This window comes from Hakea prostrata, chromosome 2, assembly GCF_041222555.1.
Source record: "Hakea prostrata isolate BN-2017 chromosome 2, UWA_Hpros_2, whole genome shotgun sequence".
Taxonomy (NCBI): domain Eukaryota; kingdom Viridiplantae; phylum Streptophyta; class Magnoliopsida; order Proteales; family Proteaceae; genus Hakea; species Hakea prostrata.
The window spans coordinates 43,856,267-43,878,220 of NC_142601.1; the positions used below are offsets into that span (position 1 = coordinate 43,856,267).

The 21,954-nt window shown below is 42.4% G+C and overlaps 1 protein-coding gene across 2 annotated transcripts in view; it reads right to left on the reverse strand.

Annotated features, from left to right (window-relative positions):
- LOC149024418 (polyubiquitin) overlaps positions 1–21,739 on the reverse strand; it is a 77,548-nt gene extending 55,809 nt beyond the window's left edge. Inside the window, exons 1-2 of one of the 2 annotated variants that reach the window (XR_016171642.1) lie at positions 21,673–21,739; positions 20,860–21,298 (exon numbers count right to left, since the gene is read on the reverse strand). The gene's annotated coding sequence lies outside the window, so the exon portion shown is untranslated. Of the gene's footprint in view, positions 1–20,859; positions 21,299–21,672 lie in introns of those variants that run through there. The other variant, XM_089144669.1, reaches the window with a different exon arrangement.
- Positions 21,740–21,954: the final 215 nt, after the last annotated feature.

Consider the following 21,954-nt stretch of genomic DNA (forward strand, 5'->3'; position numbering starts at 1 on the left):
CAAAGACAACAGCGGCAAGTTCTAGATCGTGAGTGGGGTAATTCCACTCATAATCTTTCAATTGCCGAGAAGCATAGGCTACGACCTTGCCATGTTGCATCAGTACGCAACCCAATCCAATCTTTGACGCATCGGTATAAACTGTCATACCACCGGAACTATCAGGTATAGTCAAAACCGGGGCACTTGTCAATCTATCTTTCAACTCTTGGAAATTCTTCTCACAAAGCGTCGACCAAACAAACTTTTCTTCTTTCCTGGTCAACTTAGTCATAGGAGCAGCCAACCGAGAAAAATTCTCAATAAACCTTCTGTAGTAACCCGCCAATCCAAGAAAACTTCTTATTTCCGTTACCGACTTCGGTCTTTCCCAATCAGCCACAGCTTGAACCTTTTCAGGATCGACACGAATACCTTCGGCTGAAACCACATGGCCAAGGAATACTACTCTCTTAAGCCAGAAATCACACTTGCTAAACTTAGCGTACAACTTCTTTTCTCGCAACCTTTGCAAAGTGAAACTTAGATGACTCGCATGCTCTTCTTCGCTCTTCGAATAGATCAAGATGTCATCGATGAAAACAATCACAAACTTATCAAGCACATCGTGAAATACTAGATTCATGAGGTCCATGAACACCGCAGGAGCATTGGTCAATCCGAAGGGCATGACTCTAAACTCGTAGTGACCATACCGTGTTCGGAAAGCTATCTTGAAGATATCACTAGACTTCACTTTCAATTGGTGATATCCGAACCTTAAGTCAATCTTTGAGAACACAACTGCACCCTTCAACTGATCGAAGAGATCATCTATTCTGGGCAGCAGGTATCTATTCTTGATAGTCGACTTATTCAACTCACGGTAGTCGATGCACAAGCGCATACTACCGTCTTTCTTCTTGACAAACAAGACCGGAGCTCCCCAAGGTGATACACTAGGCTGTACGAAACCTCTATCAATAAGCTCATTCAACTGATTTTGCAACTCTTTCAACTCAATAGGAGCCATCCTATACGGAGCTTTAGATACCGGAGCGGCACCAGGGACGAGATCAATAGTAAACTCGACATCCCCTGTCCGAGGCACTCCCGATAGATTATCGTGGGAAGACATCAACAAAGTCACGAGAGAACCCCGACTTCATCGACTCTTTTCTCCACTTTACCCTTGCCTTCAGATGAAGCATCATCCACTAGGGCATAGACTTGCATCAGTGCAGACAGCACCTTCTTACAAACCCTTCTCTTTTCACCCTGAAATTCTAAGACCGGACTTCCACAAATATGGAACTGAATCTTCTTTGAGGAACAAAGGAACACAGCTTTGTGGGCTGTTAACCAATCAATTCCCAAAATAACATCGAAGTCCCTCATATCAAGAATTACAAAATTGGCTTCCAAGTTCTTCTCACCAATCAACACAGGACATTTAGATAACCCCTTATCTAGTTTCACAACAGGACCGGTAGGTGTACTAATCAATAAACAACTAGACAACTTCTCAGGGATTAGGTCAATCTTCTTGATGAATGCAGATGACATGAACGAATGAGATGCACCCATATCAAATAAGACAAATGCAGAAATAGAAGCAACTAACAATGTACCTATAATCACTTCATGACTTGGATCCCGCTCAAGACCGAAATACTTGAACACTCTACCGGAGGGAGGAGTAGGAGCACTCTTCACCACCGGAGCAGGTTCTTTGGACGAGCCGCTTCGGACAGCCACGAGCGAAATGACCAGCTTGCTTGCAGTAGAAGCAAACAGGATTGCTGGGTCCAACAGGGGTGGCTGCAACAAAGGGCTTCTGAACAAAAGGCCTAGCACTTGCACTTGCTGGTGGTCGGTTTTCGCCATACTTTGCCCTAAACCGCCGGGCTGCTGAAAACCCGAGTTCTGACCAACACTCTTAGGCTGAAAGGTAGGAGTGGGGTAGGGTGTAGGTCTCACAAAACGCTGATCATTACGATCCACCAAACCAGGGTTCCTTGGCTGCCAGGGCTTTTGCACACGTGCACCTTCCTTCTCTGTTTCTTCCAATTTCTTCGAGTTCTGCACCACTTGAGCATAGCTCACTATAGGCTGGGCTGTGAGGTAAGCTTTAATGACGGGCGCAGTCCTTTGAAGAACTTCTTCGCTTTGGCGAGGTCAACCTTCGAAGAATCTGAGCAAAGAAATGAAGCTCCTCGAACTTCGTTGGTACTCCAACACAGACAGAGATCCTTGTGTAAGAACCATGAACTCAGCTTCCTTCGCATCTTTCACCGCCTCGGGGAAGTAATTCATACAAAAAGCCTCTTTGAACAACTCCCAAGTTACAACTCCTGCATGCAAACCTTCCAAAATAGGCCGAGTGGAGATCCACCATGCATCAGCTTCTTGTTGCAACTTCGTTCAGCAAAACAGAATCTTCGAGCTTCCGAGCATTGCAGATGTCGGAAAGCCTTCTCCAACTCACGAAGCCACTTGTTGGGAAACAAGGGGTCCTTGGTAACTCCGGTGAAAGTGGGTACTTGCATCTTCGAGAAAACTCTCCATCAAGCAGTATGAGGAGTTCCAGCTAAACCTCCCGCATTCGGGATCGCGGCATGAGGATTCACATTAGCACCAGCTCGAGTCTCATTATGCGAGTCATGAAACCCACCAACATCTGGTTGAACTGAGCTGCTTGCTGCTGCATCATATTGCCCATAATATTGGCAATATCTCGGAAACTTCCAACATTCGGGGCACCGGGTATCTCATGGGTACCCTGATCGACATTAGGTATCTCACCACCTCCATGAGGTATTTCACCACCTCCTTGACCACTGGATTCACCATGCCCACTTCTCAGAGTAACCATTCTGCAAAACTGAGAACATCAAAATACCGAATTTCGAAGTTTCAACATAAACCACAAGTCCAAATGATTTGAAAACTTAAATCATGCTCAAATATATCCATATAGTCATCAAACAATAATCCATAAGGCAAAAATCATATTTTCCAAAAATTCAACAGCAAAAGAGGTCTCTGTGACCATTGGTCGAGTGATTGGTCGATCGACCCGGTCGACCAATGAGTCGACCAATGCGAGCAGAATGCGAAAATTCGCATTATTAGCCTCATTTCCACATTCCAACTTCATTTTATCTTCTTTCAAAGGTGAGAGAGCTCTAGGGAAAGTCTCCAAAGGTTCTCACAAGTGTTCTTGAGGTGTTTTGGTGCTTCAACAACAACACAACAACACACAACCATCACAAACAAGGTAAATCTCTCATTCTTTCTTCCATTTTCATCTTCTCATGCTTGCATTTCAATCAAAACCATGCTTTGCTTGTATCCAATGCTAGAAATCATGCTTAGGAATGCTTAGAAACATATTCCCTAGGTTTTAAACACAATGCCATGCATAGACAACAAGTTCTAACATATTGGTGTTCATCTCGCAACGTTTTCATACCGAAATCGTTATCTTTAGAAAATTTTCGTTTTCTCTCAAACCGCTTGAAATTTTCGCACGAAATCAAATGCTACATGCTCAAGATGATATTGTAGATAGGTCCATAAAAATTGATTTAACCAATTTCAACTTTTCAAAAATCCAATTTTGACCTAAATTGCAAAATCCCCAAATTTCCTTCTTGCTGAATTTCTCGCTTTAATTCAAGTTTTCGATCGATTTTCTTCAAACAAACTTCATAGACATGAAATTCCAAGTATTGCGCACATGCTAGTTTGTTCAAATCAAATTTCCCCCAAATTTGAAAATTTCCGAAAAATTACGAAAATACCCTTTGGCTCAAATCTTAAAGTAGCGCTAACTGGAATTGTCTCTTGTCTCTTTCACAGAGACACACTATGTAGAGGGGAGGGCGAGGACGAGGTAGAGGTCATGGTCGCATTGTAGGGGCACTTAGGGGCAGAGGTCAGGTTCCTTCAGAGCCTAGACAGGAGGTTCGGAGACCAGACATGTTTGACACACCTCAGGCCGAGTTCCTGTACGAGGCCTACTTCAGTTACTGTAACATCGAGATGGGACGTCTACTTCACCTACGCCAGCTCGAGTCTTTAGGATTCGGCAGAGATTCGACACGTTGCAGTGGACTCATCTCTTCACCGAGGATCTGCCGGTATACCCGGAGCTAGTGAGGTTGTTCTTCAGCAACCTTACCTACACAGAGGAGGCTCGAGGTCAAGGACATCCACTTAGACTCGTCCTAAGGAGCAGGGGTCTTCCGGACTCGATTCGCTTTTCCACCCGAGCACCGGCTGAGATCTTGCGGGTTCCTTACTATCCTCAGCAGTGTGTGTGGATACCTGCAGGAGCAGATTTGGACAGCCATCTGATGCCGTACGAGCTTCGCGAGATATGCTCTACGCTATGGGATAGTCGTCGATGCTTCACTCCGTGGACTAGCGGACGGATGATGGATTCCGCACGGATTATCGGTCGCATAGTCGGCCGAAACATTATGCCGAAGGCCGGACATCACCATCGGGTCACGGTGATGGAGGCCTTAGTCATCTGCCGCATCTACATGGGCTTTGAGATCGATCTCTCCTACATCATTCAGCAGGTCATGCTGGACTTGGTTCTGCGGCCTAGCATGCGGAACCTTTGCTATGGGAGGCTACCGACCTTGATCTTCGGGCATTTCGGGGTGAGTTTCGAGGATACACCGGTGGACACCGGTTCACGGGGATACTCTATCGGGACTCGGACCATTCGTCGGATGAGGCTGCAGCGGTCGAGAGATCTATTGGTCCGGAGGGTGAGGATGATGAGGAGTCGGAGGATTAGGATCAGGAGTCGGAGGATGGAGGAGAGGGATATCGGTCCCGATAGTGATGATCAGGCCGGAGATGATCCGGATATGCACGAGGCTGAGCCGGTGCATCACGAGTTTCCTTCATCACACTTCGAGGCGGTGTGGCCCTTCACATGCGGTTCCGGAGACTTCAGATCTAGGGGCACGGATGAGATCGATGACTTCCATGCTAGAGAGGATGGAGGTCGAGACAAGAGCAGATGTACGAGAGGATGGAGTCACGACGGGATAAGATAGAGCATCGGGTGACTCAGCTAGCGGAGGAGTTCGGAGCATACGAGAGATCGGAGAAGATCACCTAGATAGACTGTACCCTAGGATTTTCGTTTATGCATTTCGGATGTAATCGTTGTAAAAGCTTTTGAAATTAATGAAGTTCATTTTGTTCCACTTAATTATTGTATATTATGCACATTTCTTTTCTTTGCATTAGTGACATTTGTTTAAGTATAATTATGGTATGTTATTCGGAAATGTTCTGTTATGCTTCATAGGTTAAGTTTCTAATCCAAGTGTTCTATTATTCACTTCTAAGAGTGGAAGAGTCATTTCAGATCAATGACTCAGGAATGTTCAGTTATTGTCTTTTGTGGTTAGGATTTCCTTGAACCTTGGGCTCTGATACCAATCTGTCACATCCTCCCAACCGGTACCCTATCTGGCATACCCGAGAGTGTGATCCACAGCCCGAAGATCAGGTATCGAGTAATCAACCTCCCACATAAACAATAACATAATCATGAACAATAATAATAAAAGTGCGGAAGATAAACCATAGATCCAAATGAGGAAAGAATGAATCATATATAAATCAGAGTACTAGATATAATCGAGTGTCTAAAACGAGATAAGTAAAGTGAGGCAAAATCCCACTCTACAACCAGCGGAAAAGTAGTTCTAAAAGAGAATAAGCAAGACAAAATCTAATCCCAAAGCAGTGTACAATGGGTAACTAAATTGTTCTCAACTTTATAGACAACATCCCTATAAGTATAAATCTCATAAACAGCACAAGGGCGCTTCCACTCAATGGTCGGACTAAGCATCGTACGGAGCATAACCACTCGCGGGATCTTCAGTGTAATTGTTGTAACCGCAATCACCTTCCTGGAGATATGCCTCTTCTCCTTGCGCTTCTTCATAGGGGCCGTCATAATATTCAGTACATGCAGAATAGTCTAACAAACATTGTACAATAAAGGAATGAGTTCCAAAGAAACGCAGTAAGGCAGTTAAATCCATAATAACAAAAATGGCAGGATTTCAGAACAAACATAAATGCAATATGGTATGAGACAAGCAATGAATGAATGAATCTAACTCTACATATGCTGGTCTCTATTGGCAGACATGCTTTAAGTCATAGCACCGTACTTCTTTAGGAAGGTCTCAATCACTCATCATCAGTTGGTAATGGGTCCGGGATCCCTCGGGACATTCCATGGCTGGGGGTATAGGTCACCACTCTCTCACATCACCATTGGTCTAAGTACCGGCGCATGCCAGGGTTAAGCCTAGCCAAATGCAAGTCTTCTACTTGGTTACATCAAGTCAGATCCAGATACGTCCATTCCTCGTCCCTGACGATCCTATCCGGTATCCTTCACACTAGAGTCCTCATAGTCCCTGACTACGGACTCATCAACCCTATTGATCATCCACATATGGTAAACGGGAAGCTCTCACGTCCTCTCACGGGTTGGTTACCGGTCTTGAGCGCCCGTGAGCCCAAATCTAACCATATGCAACCCTACCAATAAGTGGCCCCCACAATGTGATTCCTGTCCTCTCACGGGTTGGTTACCGGTCTTGAGCGCCCATGAATCCCCATTGCTACCACGAGTCGTTCGGTCTCAATACCCCTCCGATTAGGGTCCGACATAACGGGACATCCTAGCCAAACACTACTAGACAGTCCTAGATATGTCATCCAACAGTTTAGGAAGGTGTCCAGAGGGCATCTCCGGAAACATCCCATAATATTCCCGTAGTAGTCCAAGGACAGAAGTGTCAAAAGGACACCTCTCCTTTCCAAACCATACTTAAGCATACACATGCATCAATTCATATCATCACATATATGGTAACTTCATATATGGAAAGAAATCAATAATTACAATCACTTTGTATATAATTGGTAAGTAAATCATACATGAGTCAATTCAATATGAATAAGTAATGCTACTGTTATCAAGATTATGCAACAGTAATATATCATTGTAAGAATCTAATTAAGGAAACAAATCAATGATATTCAAATATAGAAACTAGATTCATGCTATTTATGTTGTTAAAGAAGTAACCATCCTTACCTTTTATAACTCGCAAAGGAATCCTAAGAAATCAAGTAAGATCTTGGCAAACTTGAGAAGAAGGTCCTAAACAAGTGTATACAACATATTAGGAAAGATCCCTAACAGAAAAGATATCAAAACATCCAACACGGACCAATTCGGAGTTGCTTGTACTCATTGGTCGAGTGGATTGGTCGACTGGTCCAGTCGACCAATGCAGACAGTAGCCTAAAAATCAGAGTTTTGAGATATAAAATCCGAATTTGGTGGTTCAAAAGGGTACTAATCAAGGGGTAAACTACAACAGTAATATCTTAACATATAGGGGACCTCAAAACACTAATCAAATCAAGCCATCAAGATCCAAATTAGGAAACAAAAAGTTACCATAATTAGATCAACCATGGATCTTGAAGAATTCAAGATAGAAATCAAAGACAAGAACAATAGGAGAATGAATCATTGATTCGGGTAAAGGTATCATGAAAAGCATACTTAGATCTTCAAGGAAATAGGCTTAAAAGCATAAATCTAAATAAGGAAACAAAACCTACCATATATGTAACTATCATGATTCATGAAGAAAACATGGTATGGTAGAAGAGAAACAACTAGAGATTGATAGATCATGGATCATGAAAAGAAAACACAGCAATTGACTACTAACATGATCAATATAGAAGATCCAAGGAGATCAGAATTCAAATCAGAAGTTAAACAAAGACTAGATCATGGTTTGATCATGATTCCTTCAAAAGCTTGCAATGATCATGGTTAGGATCATTGTTTTAGCCATTAATCCTTAGGATGATCATGAGAGACAAGTCCAGAGATGTTTGCAACAGAGAATGCAGCATCTCCTCTCCTGTCTCAACTCAAAAAGGAAAGAAAAACAGAGATGGAGGAGAAGAAGAGAGTATAGACCTACCTTTGATGCAAAAGGAAGAGTTTTGACGAAGATCCGTCAAGAAAATCACCAAGGATGCAAGGGAGATGACTTGTAGAGGTCTTTGGTTCGTTCCAAAGAGTTTGGAGGCAGCAAATATGAAGTAGACTCGAGATTGGACTTAAATAGAGCAAGCAAGACCTAATTGCCAAAGACAGCACCCATTGGTCGAGTGGATTGGTCGACTGGTCCAGTCGACCAATCAATCGACCTATGCAGACAGCAATTCCAAAACAGGGAATTGAAGGCCCAGATCAAATCCAATCCTAAAGGGGTTTTGCACACATATCAAGTGACTTACCTAATAGGTAGAAATGCCTTCAAACCATGATAGAGAGCACTCCAAGTCCATCAACTAATCCGATCTTCATCAAGATTCAGTTTCCATAAATAGAACTTCATCATCAACTCTCATGGATTCAAAGCCAGACACCAAGTCCTCCACTGGGATGGCCCAAAGCTGACTTCTTACCTTACTTCGGGTCACTGGACCTACAAATAACAAGGTTTCCGGGTCAAGGTTAGGGCTGGGTTTTACATGTTGTGCTGAGCTTCTACCAACATATTGCGGCTTTAAACCGAGTTGGTCGCAGTGGTTCCCTACTCCAGACTTGTGAAGAGCGTTTGGTGATTGCAAATTCTGAAGTGGAGCGGTTGAAAAAGGAGGTTGCAAGATTCAAAGAGGAGAATGACAAGGTCAACACTTTGAAGAAAGAACTTGACTTGTCCATCAGTCTTGCTGGTGCTTCGGAACGTGAAGCAAAAAAACAGAAAATGCTTGCTTCCGAGTGTACTAAAAAGCTCGAGATTTTGGCCCTTGAATATGATCGTTTTAAGAAGGTGGTCGATCCCAGCAAACCCGAACATCTTTCTCAAGATCTTCAGAGGGACTGCATTCGAAAGTATCTGAACAGCATTCCCTTCAGCGATCTAATGACTCCGTACAACCTTCAAGCCTACCGAGCGGGACAAATGATGTCTGGAAGGCTATCCTTGAGGCAAACCCTACTTTTGATACAACTCCTTTTCAGAGTGTTTGCCACAGAGAAGTCTTCGAAACGCTTGGGTTGTCTTTGCTTGACTGGGCTTTGGAAGAAGAGGATCCTATTCCGACGGATCCGAATATTGAGGATTTTCTTAATGACTCGCCGCCTCTTCCTGAAGAACCTCAGTGACCTGTTCCACTTGCGGATCCTTAAAACTTGTCCAAGAAAAATAGGAAACTGCTTTTTTTTTTTGTAAGGGTTGGCCCCCCATGGCCTATGATAATGAATATTTGTCTCCTTTTTCTTGAAATCTTCTAATAGTTGTTGCAATGATCTGGTAGTACTTTCTCATAGAGTACTTAGAGAATTTACTTCATTTCCTTCCTTTAGAATCATGTTCGGGAACTGAACTTGGCTTTTTCTAAAATAACCTTGTACCTTCGTCGAAGTTGACGTGTGGGGATCTTAGAGGGATTGACGCTCGGGACCATTGGAATCTACCTGGCTGAACCTTTTATGACATACTAGAAGCATTTCTTTTCAGGTTGCTCCCCCTTCATGAAGAAGCCCAAACGTTTCCTCATATTTGCGTACGAATTATTCTTCCCAAGAAATTGGGAATACTTTTTTCATTTAATATTGGTGTGATGGTTGATATTTGGCTGGTATCCTTGTATCAGGTGCGCAATACTCCACGTGGAGGCTTGGGACGAACTTAGCTCTTGAGTTATGAATTTGAAACGTCATTATCCCCTGACCGTTGATCTTGCATTTTATTCAAAATTCGAAACGTCCCTTCTTTTTTGACCCTTGATCTATGTGGGTTTTCAACCGTCACGTCGCTCCATGAGGCTATTTAAATCCCTCAAGTGTGCTTCACTCTTGTCTTTGTCACTTGCAAGAATAGTCTTCCTCTTTGCCTTTGCTACCTCTGTACTTCTATCTTCTGTCAATACCCAAATTAGAACTTGAACAAGTGAGTTTTCTTCTCTTCTATTCAGTTCTAAAACAAACTTCTCCTCCTTGAGTAATCTCCAAAATAGTATACTTGGGGGTTATTCATTCCAGGAGTTCCTTGCTGGATATCATTCTCTGATGTCTGAACTTCAGACATCTAGGGTTTCTCTCCCTCTTTTGTTTTTCGCGTTAGCTGACCTCTTGAACTGACGGAATTTGTTTTTTCTCGCTGTGCCTCCAAGAGTAAACTTGGATGTGGTTAGGGCAAAGTCTTTCAAGAAGACGGCTCCTGTTTTGACAAAGGTTGTTCCACGCGAAGAGACTGTTGCTGATGATTCTGCCAAAGTTCAGATTCCCACAGCCTCTACTGGTGCCTCTCTCGTGCCTTCTTCCATGATGGAGACCGTTTGGTCTTCTAAGGAAGACATTATTCCTTCTGTCATCACTCGCACTTCTGAAACCCCTGTTGGTGCCTCGTTGGCATGTTCCTCCAACCCTTCACCAGCTGTGGAGATTCCTCCTCCGTCTGTGGAGGAGGTTTTTGTAGAGGCTGAGGGTGCTGCTTCCAAAAGAAAGCATCCTTGGTCTGATGATGATGTGTACAGGCCTTCCTGGTCGCTAAAGAAGTCTGACTTGGTGATAGGAAACTTTGAGAAGGCACTAGAATGGTGCACTTTTGCTTAGATGCCCGCCGAGAGCAGAGCCTTCACTGCGGTCTCAGACAAGGATTTTGTAAAGTCTCTTGTGCTGTAAGTATCTCTTCCCTGCTTTTCTTTCCAAAAATTTTGTACTCTTGACTAACTCTTGAAGTATTGCAGGAGCCTTTCTGATAACTTCCATAAGCAAGTGGAGTCAGCTTTTAGGCTTAGTAGACTGAGTAATAGTTTCTCTCGGCTTCGGGAGGAATCCAAAGCCAAAGACTTCGAGATTGCTCATCTTAAGGATAGGCTTTGGGAAGTTGCTAGAGAGAAGAATTCTGAAATTGTGCAACTTCATTCGGATTTGGATGGTGCTAAGAAGAAGACCCAAAGGTTGGATCGGGAAGTAGAGAAGCTTTCGGGAGAGCTGAAAGGGTTTGGAGCTAAGGCTCCTACGCCTCCAAGGCAAGCTGTTACCCTTCTGCCCGAATCTCTTCCGAATGATGTTCGCAGGGCTTGCATCTTCAAATATTTGCAGAGTAAGCCATTTGTTAACATGTTGAACGCTTATAATTTGCAGGCATATCAGGACGGCGAGAACGAGGTATGGGAGTCGATCTTAAGGAGAAATCCTTATTTCAACACAGCTCCCCATCTCGCGAATTGTCATCCCGAAGTGTTTGAAAAGCTGCGACTTCGTCTTCCTGCTTGGGCCAAGGATGTGGTGGATCTGCCCATTCCAAATCCGGATATAATGCATTATCTTGATGACTCTCCTCCTTTGTCCCCTCTCAGAGGATTCAGCTATGAAGAGCTTGCCTTGAATGCAGGTCTAACCAAAGGTCAAGCCTCTTCAGAAAAAGCTGGATAAAGAGTATGGAATTGCGGAGGATTTTGAAGGTGGGAGTTTACGAAATTCTTCACAATCACCGAGGAGGAGAATCAAATGATCAGAAGGGCCTATGCCTCCACGGCAAGCAGTCGTCATACATTTTCCCAACTCTCTTTCAACGTTCCAGACTCATTTTTCTTGACTCTGAGTTGCTTCTAGAAAAGCTGCATCTATCCTTTTTTGGAGTTCTTCGCAATCGCCAATGATGATGTTTCTTCCCAACCGAGAGAAGATAGTACCTCAACACTTGTTATCTCATATGTATTTTTTCTGAGAATTTTGTTGTAAAGGTTGGCCCACTTCTGGCCGTTTAAAGAAATAAAGAATAAACTTTATCCTTTGAGCTTTGTCATTCAATGAAGTCTTCGCTTGAATAGGTCGTAGTTGGTTTTAAACCGATGCCTTTACTTAAGGATTTATGTAGAAATTCATTAAGCCTAAGAAGGTCCCACTAGGGTTTTAAACCGATGCCTTTTGATTTTGATCTGTTTGTCGCTGAATATTGTTCGTTGCCCCCAATCAAAAGATATTGTGTTGAAACTGGGAATTGCATTGATTGAGTCGAATGTTGTTACATCAAAAATGAAAATGATGATCTTCTTAGGGATAATATTTCTTCAGATGTCTAGCATTCCACGAATGATCTAGCTCTTTATCAGTTGCCATGTTCTTTAGCTTATATGCCCCCGAACAGATCGGTGTGATTACCATATATGGTCCTTCCCATGAGGGATCTAGTTTCCTATGGTGGTGTGGTCTGAAGCTAAGGTATTCCTTAGAACTAGATCTCCCGCTCGGAATTGACGGCGCTTTACTCGGGTATTGTAGTGTGACGCTATCCTTCGCTGATAATATTGGGTTCGAGCAATCGCTTTTGCCCGAACTTCATCTAGTAACTCAAGGCTATCTAGCAATCCTTGTTCATTGGCTTTTTCTTTGAATTCTCTTTCTCGAAGTGTTCCCGCCATTGCTTCCGATCCATAAGCCAATTTAAATGGTGTTTCTCCTGTGGGAGTTCGAACTGTAATTTGATAGGCCCACAGGACATTGTGCAATTCTTCAACCCATAAGGCTTTGTCAGCTTCAAGTCTCTTTTTTATCCCATCAAGTAGTGTTCGGTTCATAACCTCTACTTGACCGTTGCTTTGGGGATATGCTACTGATGACATACGATGCTCGATCAGGTAAGTGCTTCAAAATTGCTCGAATTGTGGGTTGTCGAATTGTGTGCCATGATCAGTCACAAGGATTTTTGGCATCCCGAACCGATAAATGATTGATTCTAATATGAATTTGTCCACTCTCCTTTTGGTGATGGTCGCTAGAGCACAAGCTTCTACCCATTTGGTGAAGTAACGATTGCTACAATGAGATATTCTCTTCGCCTTGCAGCCTTAGTGAATTTTCCTGTGATGTCAATTCCCCACATCACAAAAGGGATGAGATCTAGAATTGATGTTAGGGTTTCAGCTAGCCTTTTCGATACCGTGGAATGGATCTGGCAATTGCTACAACGACGAACGTATTCCATTGCAGCTTGTTGGAGCTTTGGCCAATACAAACCGAGTCTTAAAATTTTGTGGGCCAGAGCTCGACCACCCATATGCGCCCCACAAATTCCTTCATGCACTTCTACCAGAGCTATTTCCGATCCTTCGGGTCCCAAACATCTCAAGAGGGGTCCAGCATAGGACCTTATCATCTTTGAGATATTCCATGATCGGGTCCATCCAGCATCGTTCCACTTCAATATAGGATATCTCCTTCTCCTGACTGCTTGGGAATGCTAATTCTTCAATGTAGATCAAAGGGTCTAGAGTCTTTTCTTTGGCATTAGCTAGTCTTGAAAGATCATCTTCTATTGCATTTTCTTTTCTTGGAATCTGACATATTCTTATATTCTTAAATTCCTTCTGCATTTCTTGTACAATTTCTTGATATTTTTGTAATCGAGGCTCCTTGACTTCGTACTCCCCTTGCACTTGATTGACTATAAGCTGTGAGTCACTAAAGATAGTTACCTCTACTATTGCAAGAGCTTTTGACAATCGAAGTCCAGCTATCAAGGCCTCATACTCTGCCTTGTTATTGCTTGCTTCGACTGTGAACCTTAAAGCGCATTGAATAATGAAACCTGCCGGACTTTTCAAAAGAATTCTAGCCCCGGCTCCTTCTTTGTTGCTTGAGCCGTCCACATATACCTCCCACATGGTAGGAATACTGGGTTCAGCTACTTCCTCGGTCGGTGCAGTGGTTTCTACCACGAAATCGGCCAATGCTTGGGCCTTTATTGCCGTCCGAGGCTTAAAACTTACTTGGAATTCACCAAGCTCAACTGACCATGCTACCATTCTTCCAAATAAATCAGGCTTACGAAGAACTTTACTAAGGGGGAAAGTAGTCAATACCTCTATCAGATGTGCTTGAAAGTATGGCCTCAGTTTCCTTGCCGCTATCATAAGAGCCAAAGCCTGCTTCTTAATCTGAGAATATCAAGTTTCTGCGTCAAGGAGCACGTGGCTGACATAATAAATTGGCCACTGGTTTCTTGTCTTTCTCGGAACAAGTACCGAACTCACCGCCGAGTGTGATGTTGCCAAGTAAACTTGCAAAATTTCCCCTTTCTCTGGTCGAGACAAAAGCGGTGGTTTACCCAGTGTTTCCTTCAGATCTTCAAATGCCTTTTGACATTCTTCTAACCACTTCACCTCCTACTGCCCCTCAAATCCTTGAGTGCCTTGAAAAAGGGAAGACATTTTTCTCCCGATTGTGAGATGAATCGGTTCAACGCAGCTACTCATCCCATTAGGCATTGCACATCCTGAATGGTTTTGGGAGATTCCATGTTAATCAAAGCCTGTATTTTGGCTGGATTTGGCCTTGATACCTCTTTGAGTCACCATGAAACCTAAGAATTTCCCTGATGATACCCCTAAGGTACATTTTTTCGGGTTCAGATTCATTTGGTATTTCCGGAGTACCAAAAATACTTTTGTCAAATCTTCAATATGCCTCGATCTGGCTGTGCTTTTTGCTAGCATATCGTCAACATATCCTTCCATATTTCTCCCAATCAGATCTTTGAATATTTTGTTTACTGCCTTCTGATAAGTAGCCCCTGCATTCTTCAGACCGAAGGGCATGACTTTGTAATAGAAACTTTCACGATCAGTCATGAAAGCAGTAAACTTTTCATCGTCTTGATTCATGAGGATCTGGTTGTACCCCGAATATGCATCCATGAAACTTAACATTTCATATCCAGTAGTGGCATCTATTAAAAGATCTATCTGGGGCAACGGATAACAGCCTTTCGGGCAAGCCTTGTTGAGATCTGTGTAGTCTGTACACATTCTCCATTTCCTGTTTGCCTTTTTGACCATTACCACGTTGGCCAACCAGACTGGGCATTCGACGGGTTCAATGAAACCAGAGTTCTTCAACTTTTCTACTTTGCCCCTGATGGCTTTGTGCTTTTCAATAGAGAAGTTTCTCCTCTTTTGAATAAATGGTTTTAGTTTTGGATCTATCCAAAGTTTATGCTCTATTACATGCCGATCTATTCCCGGCATATCCTTCGCAGACCACGTGAACACATCACTGTTTTCCTGTAGGAAAAACTTCAATTCCATCTTGAATTCCTCCAGCTGCTCAGATCCGATATGAGTAGTCCTTTTTTCATTATCAGGATACAGCTAGATTCGCTCCAATTTCTCTACTGGCTCGGGTCGTTGCATTTTTGTTTCGTCACAATCGTCTCGTATCTCTATTGATAATGTTGTGGCCTTCCTTGGGCCCTCCTTATCCTTCAAATATGCCACGTAGCACTGTTGGGAGACTCTTTGGTCAGAGGAAACCTGAATGATTCCCATATTAGTTGGGAATTTTATCTTCAGGTGCTTCTTCGAAACTACAACACCTAGCTTTGAAAGGGATGGTTTGCCGAGGATGACATTGTAAGCTGGAAGTTCCCGAACCACCAAGAAGTTCACTCGAATAGTAGCTTCTTTGGGGAAACTTCCAACTAATAAATCCAGTTGTACCGATCCTTCGGCTATAGCTGAGGATCCCGCAAAGCCGTAAAGATGCGTAGATGATGGTTCCATTAGATCCTCTTCGACTTTCAGCTTTTGATTAGCCTCATAAGATAAAAGGTCTACAGCAGACCCTGTGTCAATCAACACTCTGTGCACCTCCCGGCGTGCAATTTCTACTTTGATGACTACGGCGTCATCGTGAGGTATACATACGTCTCGTTCATCTTCTTCACCAAAGGTGATCGAACCCTCACCATTCGGTCTCTTCCGCTTCTAGGTTTCTCCAATTCCAACGAACTTGGATTTGGCTTTTAGTTTTTGGAGCGACTCGGATTCGGGGCCCTCCAAATATTGTCAATATGGGTGATCGAGTGGCATCGATTACTTCTTTGCCCTTCTTAGATTTAGGAGCCTCGGTCAACCGTTCTCGACTTACCGAATGCTCCCTTTTGTCACTGGTTCCTCGTGGTTCTGTCTATCTCCCTTTAATGAAGCTAGACAAGTGACCTTGCGATATTAATCTCTCGATATCGGCCTTCAAATGCATGCAATCATTAGTATAGGGACCGTAGTCCTTATGGAAACGGCAATACTTCTCCCTGTTTTGCTCCCAAGGCTTTGTTGGAAGCTTTGGTGGCCATTTTAGGGCATCCTGCCTTTTGATAATATTCAAGATGCCTGCCCGAGGAGTATTCAATGGCATATACTCGCTTTGATCGGGAGACTTCTGTCGCCACGCCGAGCGAGGCCTTCCAACTCGATCCCAAACATTTTGCTTCCGCTTTTGCTTTTTCACAGGAGCTTTCTGTTCTTTTACAGGGGCCTTAGTGTCTCCCTGACATGCATCTAGGATCTCCGTTACCTCCGCCTGGTTTCGACACCTTTGCATCAGTTCAGCATAGGTGGTAGGCATGTCCTGAAGTAATAACTCCAAGAGTCTTCCATTGGTGAGTCCTGTGAACAAAGCAATTTTAGCTACATGTTCATCTAGATTCTCAATCTCCATTGTGACCATTGTGACCATGTTGAATCTTTTCAAGTATTCCCGAATCTATTCACTTTTCCCTTGTTTGATGGTGAACAAGGTCTCCTCAGTCTTCTTAATATGTATTCCACTTTGGAATCGACCAATGAATTTTCGCGCCAGCTCCTCAAAGTCCGCGATCCTTCCCGAGGGAAGATTCGAGAACCACTTTTGTGTTGCTCCGGTCAAAGATGAACCGAATACCCTACAAAGGATTTCATCTGAATTACCAGCTACAGCCATTATATGCTGATAATAGCTAATGTGAGTGATAGGATCTCTCGAACCGTCGAAAGAAGAAAAGGTTGGTAACCGGAAATTATGAGGAAATTGATATCCGGCTATTGCCTTGGCGAACGAGGTCTTTCTAATGACCAAATAAATGTCATCAGTTATTCTTCCTCTGGACAATTGTCCGAGTCTCTGATTAATATTGACCAACTCTGGGCCAATATGCATCGAACAGTCAACAACGATGAGAGCATTGTCCCGAACCGCATGCCTAGGAGTTGGTGAATGAGTTCGCACTCCTACACCCAACCTTGTCGTTGAATGAGTTGTGCTTCCTTGCGGTCTTTCAAATCGCTCGTCTCTTCTAAGGAGTTCTCCTGTTCTTCTTGGTTCTCTGTCTTGTCTCCGGGCATCTTCTCGAAAATTCTGACCAACATTTTGGGTCCTCTTGAAGCCTTCCTTCCCTTTGTGGGGAACGTCTTGGTGGAAGAGAGGTAATTATTTCCTCCTTTCTCTCATACGCCTTGTCGCTTCGCGTTGATCAGGAGCCTGTGGCGCCACCACTTGCCTGGCCAACGTACGAAGCATTTGGTTCATCTCCAGAAGTTGGAGCTTTAGTTGATCCAACTGCTACTGGAGTGGATTAGGAGGATGTAATTGATCATTACCCCCATGACCACCATCTTCTCGAACTTCATGGGGTCGACTTCCTTTAGGGATATCCTCTGGATTGTTCCCTCTAGGAAGTTATGCATCAGCTTCTCGCTTAGCTGCTGCTGCCGCCGACGATCTGGTAACCATGGCTTTTTGAAGCGTTTCCCACAGACGGCGCCAAATGATGCGTCCAAAATCTGCTTAGCCCTTAGATCTCCGATGGATGACTTGCAAAAACAATCGTCAGATGTGGCCCGACCGTTGGGGTTGGGAGTCCACCTCCGAAGACTAAGTCAGCTAATGAACTAATCACAAAAGGCTCTGCTTGAGCACAGAGCAAAAGTATGAATACGAATATTGAGAATACGATTCAGATACCTCTCTTGAAGGTAGGTTGTGTTTATATAGGGTTTACCCTCGAATCTCCTTCATTGGATTTACTCGAACCTTCTTCAGGTGGCCGTCCAATCTTAACGATTAGATCTGTTATTAATAGATCCGTTCGCGGTAGGATAATGGATAACTGCACGATCATAGCGTGGCATTACCCAAGTAAGCACGATCGTTTCCATAAATGCCGTTTAACCGTCTGCTTCCATAAATGTCGTTTAACCGTCTGCTTGACAATCCGTTGACTCCAATTATCACGGATTCGGGCGTGCTTGTTGACTGAGTCAGTTTGCTTTCTCAGCAAGTTAGGTCTTAAGCCCAACCCGCTCGAATGCGAGTCGGTTCTTTTTTTCCCGACCGGGGTCAAGGATCGAACCACAGGCGGACCCTGGTTCGATTATGATTTCTCCCGTATCACTCAACAACTTGTTTGCATTAAGAACCTTCAAAGGAATCTATATATTTTTTTTATTCATTTCCTTCCAGTTTGATAGTAAAAGAAGAAACTTAGAATTAAACATTTAAAGTGCACTTACATGGCTTAGCTAGGTTCACATTTTGTGAACTAAGGTTAAAGAGGATTCCATCGATAGCTTATTTATTTTTTGACCAAGTAGACACCTATCATATTTCTGTTTAAAAAAAAAGGGTAAAATTAAGAGGCCAACCAGTTTTCTAGGAATTGATAGAAGTTCCATCGAGTTGTTACAGAAATTACTAGGAAAGTTTCATAATTACTCATTCATCCCTTTTTTGCTGATGATATTCTATAGAGCTACCAAGGTAGGCCTCTTTTCCATCAGAGATGCTGTCAATTTATCTTCTGCACCCTATAGAAAGGAAGTAAATCTCTCTGAAATCTCTCTGAAGGTAGCATCTCCTTAGTGCTAATGTTTCGCCTTGTATACTACATGATCTCTCTTCGTACAGCCTTAAATATAAGTTTGATTGATGACTTCTTCATATCTTTTTCATTCTAAATCCAAGGTGAAAGACTTTCATTGTCACCAAGTCTCTTCTAAACTAAAAATTTGGAAATCTAACTGCCATATTTTTGTAAGAAGAAGAGTTCTTGTTACCCCTATTCTTTAATCCATCCCATCATGTATGTCCATCTTTTATTTACCCAAGCAAGTTTGTGATAGGTTAGTTCGTAATCATGTTCTCAGCTCATGGGACAAATGTTACATTCCGGTTTCCAAGAGGAGGGGAAGGGATTAGGATTTCGGAAATCTGCCGCTCATAATAATAAGCCCTTCTCTGAAACCACATTCTCTTGGACAAGAATCAATCCTAAAAGGTAAATACTACTTCCCCAAACCCTTCCCCTCTTTGACCCAATACTGTTTTGAGAAATCTGGTTCTAGATTAGCAGCTGAGTAGTGGCTCCTACCTCAAAGTAGGGGTGTCAACGGTTCGGGTTGGGCCGAAAAGACTGTGAAGCCCAAACACGGCCCATTAAGAACATAACGGGAATGGTTCGGGCTGACTAACGGTTTGGGCTAACGGTTTAGAATTGGGTTTACTAACGGTTTGGGTTCGGATTTACTAGCGGTATGTTTTGAGTACCTTGTTAATATGTGAAATTTATCAAGAGTATGTGAACATATATAAGCATTAAGTTATCTCCAAGTCTTTTGGGTTGGGTGTTTAAAACTAAAAACTTTTTTCTACAAAGATTTATAAACTTTATAAAACTAATATACAAAAAAAAAATGGCATCATGATGAATTTTAGTGGGTTGTCTTTGCTTATTTTCCTCCTCCTTCTTGACATTTGTAAAAATGGATTAAAATAAAACATTAAAAGATTTTCAAATGATAATACACTTGCTAAATATTTACTAAGGGCCTGTTTGGTTACATGAATCTAGAGATTTCAAATCTCTGGATTCATGAATTTGAGAATTATACCCGTTTGGTTGTAAAATCTCTAGATTCATGAAATCTCGATTCACGTTTTAGTGTAAAGGTGAATCGCAGATTTATGGGTGGAAATCCGAGATTTCAAAAAGCTATACAATTGTACATTCACAAAATCACGTCGATCAAATAGTTTTTAGGATGAATCCATGATTTCATTCCACAACCAAACACTTAATTTTATAAATTATGATTCCATAGATTTGAAGTCTATAGATTTGAAATCTCTAGATATTTGAAATCTCCAGACTCATGTAACCAAACAAGCCCTAAACCCATCTTCCAAATAGCGAATGCTTTGACAAGCTTGTTGTTTGCATATTCCAAATCAAAACAATAAAGGAAAACAAATGGATCTTGGGGGTTTTCTTGTCTTTTACATTTAAATTTATTTTATTTTATTTCTTTATACGGGTTTAATGGGTCGGTGGGGTTCGGCTTGGCCGGTTCCGTGCTCGCCCCCACCTTGCGGGGGTTGTTCACCCCCGCGTTTCGGTTGGGGTTTTGACACCCCTCCAAAGGTCGAAAGATTTTTTCAACTATGGGTGATACATTTAGAGTCCTCTTTAACCTTCACGTCCGGTGTGCGTCTCTCGCAAGATCGACTAGCCTAGGGGGAATCCCGGTGGAGGCTCGGGGAGGGGGACCTAGAATTCAATATTGAGGGGAGCCGAAGAATGAAAGCCACATAACCTTCCTATTGAGGAAGCACTAATGTTTTTTTGTCACATATTGTGTAAGTCCTTATAAGACCTATTAAAGATCCCACCTCTAAATTATTTTATTGAATTAGGGAATAGTCCACATATATTTTGTAGGTCCACACATTTAAAAAAAAGACAAATTATTGATAATAATTTTTTCCCACAAAATATAGGTAAATTAAATTAAAACAACAATACAAATATATATATATATATATATACATATATACATGATTCCAAACCTAAAAAATTAGATGCAATTCAAAATTTTCTTTGGTAAGAGATGTAAACCAAATAAATCGAGTGAAAAAGAGTACCTAATTGTGGAGTATAATTTTTTTAAAATTTTCTTAATCCGGAAGTAATAAGTAGAAAGAAAGGAGCAATGAAAGAGCAAATAGAAAAGAATAAATAGGAGATTGAGGATTAAATTTTTAATTAGGACATTTCACACTTGGGAAGAATAAAACTCAAAAAAAGTAAAGAAATTTATATAAAAACTAGAAGAAAAAAATAAAAGAATAATACTATTTTCTAAAAATCCGGGGCATGGCCCCTCGGCCCCTCTACAGGTCCGCCCCTGGGTGGACTCCTTCTGGATGTTGGTCTGCAAGGGTACGGCCGTCCTCAAGCTGCTTTCCGGCAATGACCAAACGCTGCTGGTTTGGGGGAATTCCCTCCTTGTCCTGAATCTGCTGGATCTTAGCCTGGATCTTAGCTTTTACATTGCCGATCGTATCTGAGCTTTCCACCTCCAGGGTGATGGTCTTTCCTGTGAGAGTCTTAATGAAGATCTGCATCTGTAATGAGAAAATTAACAACAACTTGATTAAGATCAAGATCTAACCTAAATCGCTAAAAACCCTCAGCTGAACGATACACACAAACGAAACCTAAACGGTTATACTGATCGATCGATCGAGAAAACTTTCCTAAAATCGACAATTACCGAAAACCAGTAAAAGAACCAATCAAGGAAGACAAGAGTAAACTGCCTTTCCAAATTCAATACGTCTATAACTAAATCTGAATCCTTCGATTAAATCAAAGACGGAAAAAAATTCCAAATCCGCGATGGGGACGACAGCGACATAGAGAATCAATAAATCCAGACCTGAATCTGAAACAAACTAGGACGAAACCATAGAAACAAAGAGAGAAGTTTCTTGCATACCTTGAGCAAGAGAAGAATTCAAAGAGACTTGAGCTATTCTCCAAACGACGATCAAAGATACTCTTATATTGCATACCAGCTGCTGCCGATGGCTAGGATTAAGCCACATATCCAAAAGGAAATCAGACCGTTGACACCAAAATTAATTTTTACATTTAAAAATTTAAAGTTTTCGAATTCACAAATCACATCCCTTCACTCATGGGCCTTTGACGGGCAGCTGTGTATGCCACATAAGTTGTGAATGTGTGATACTTCGAAGGGTATTATTGTAATTTAATA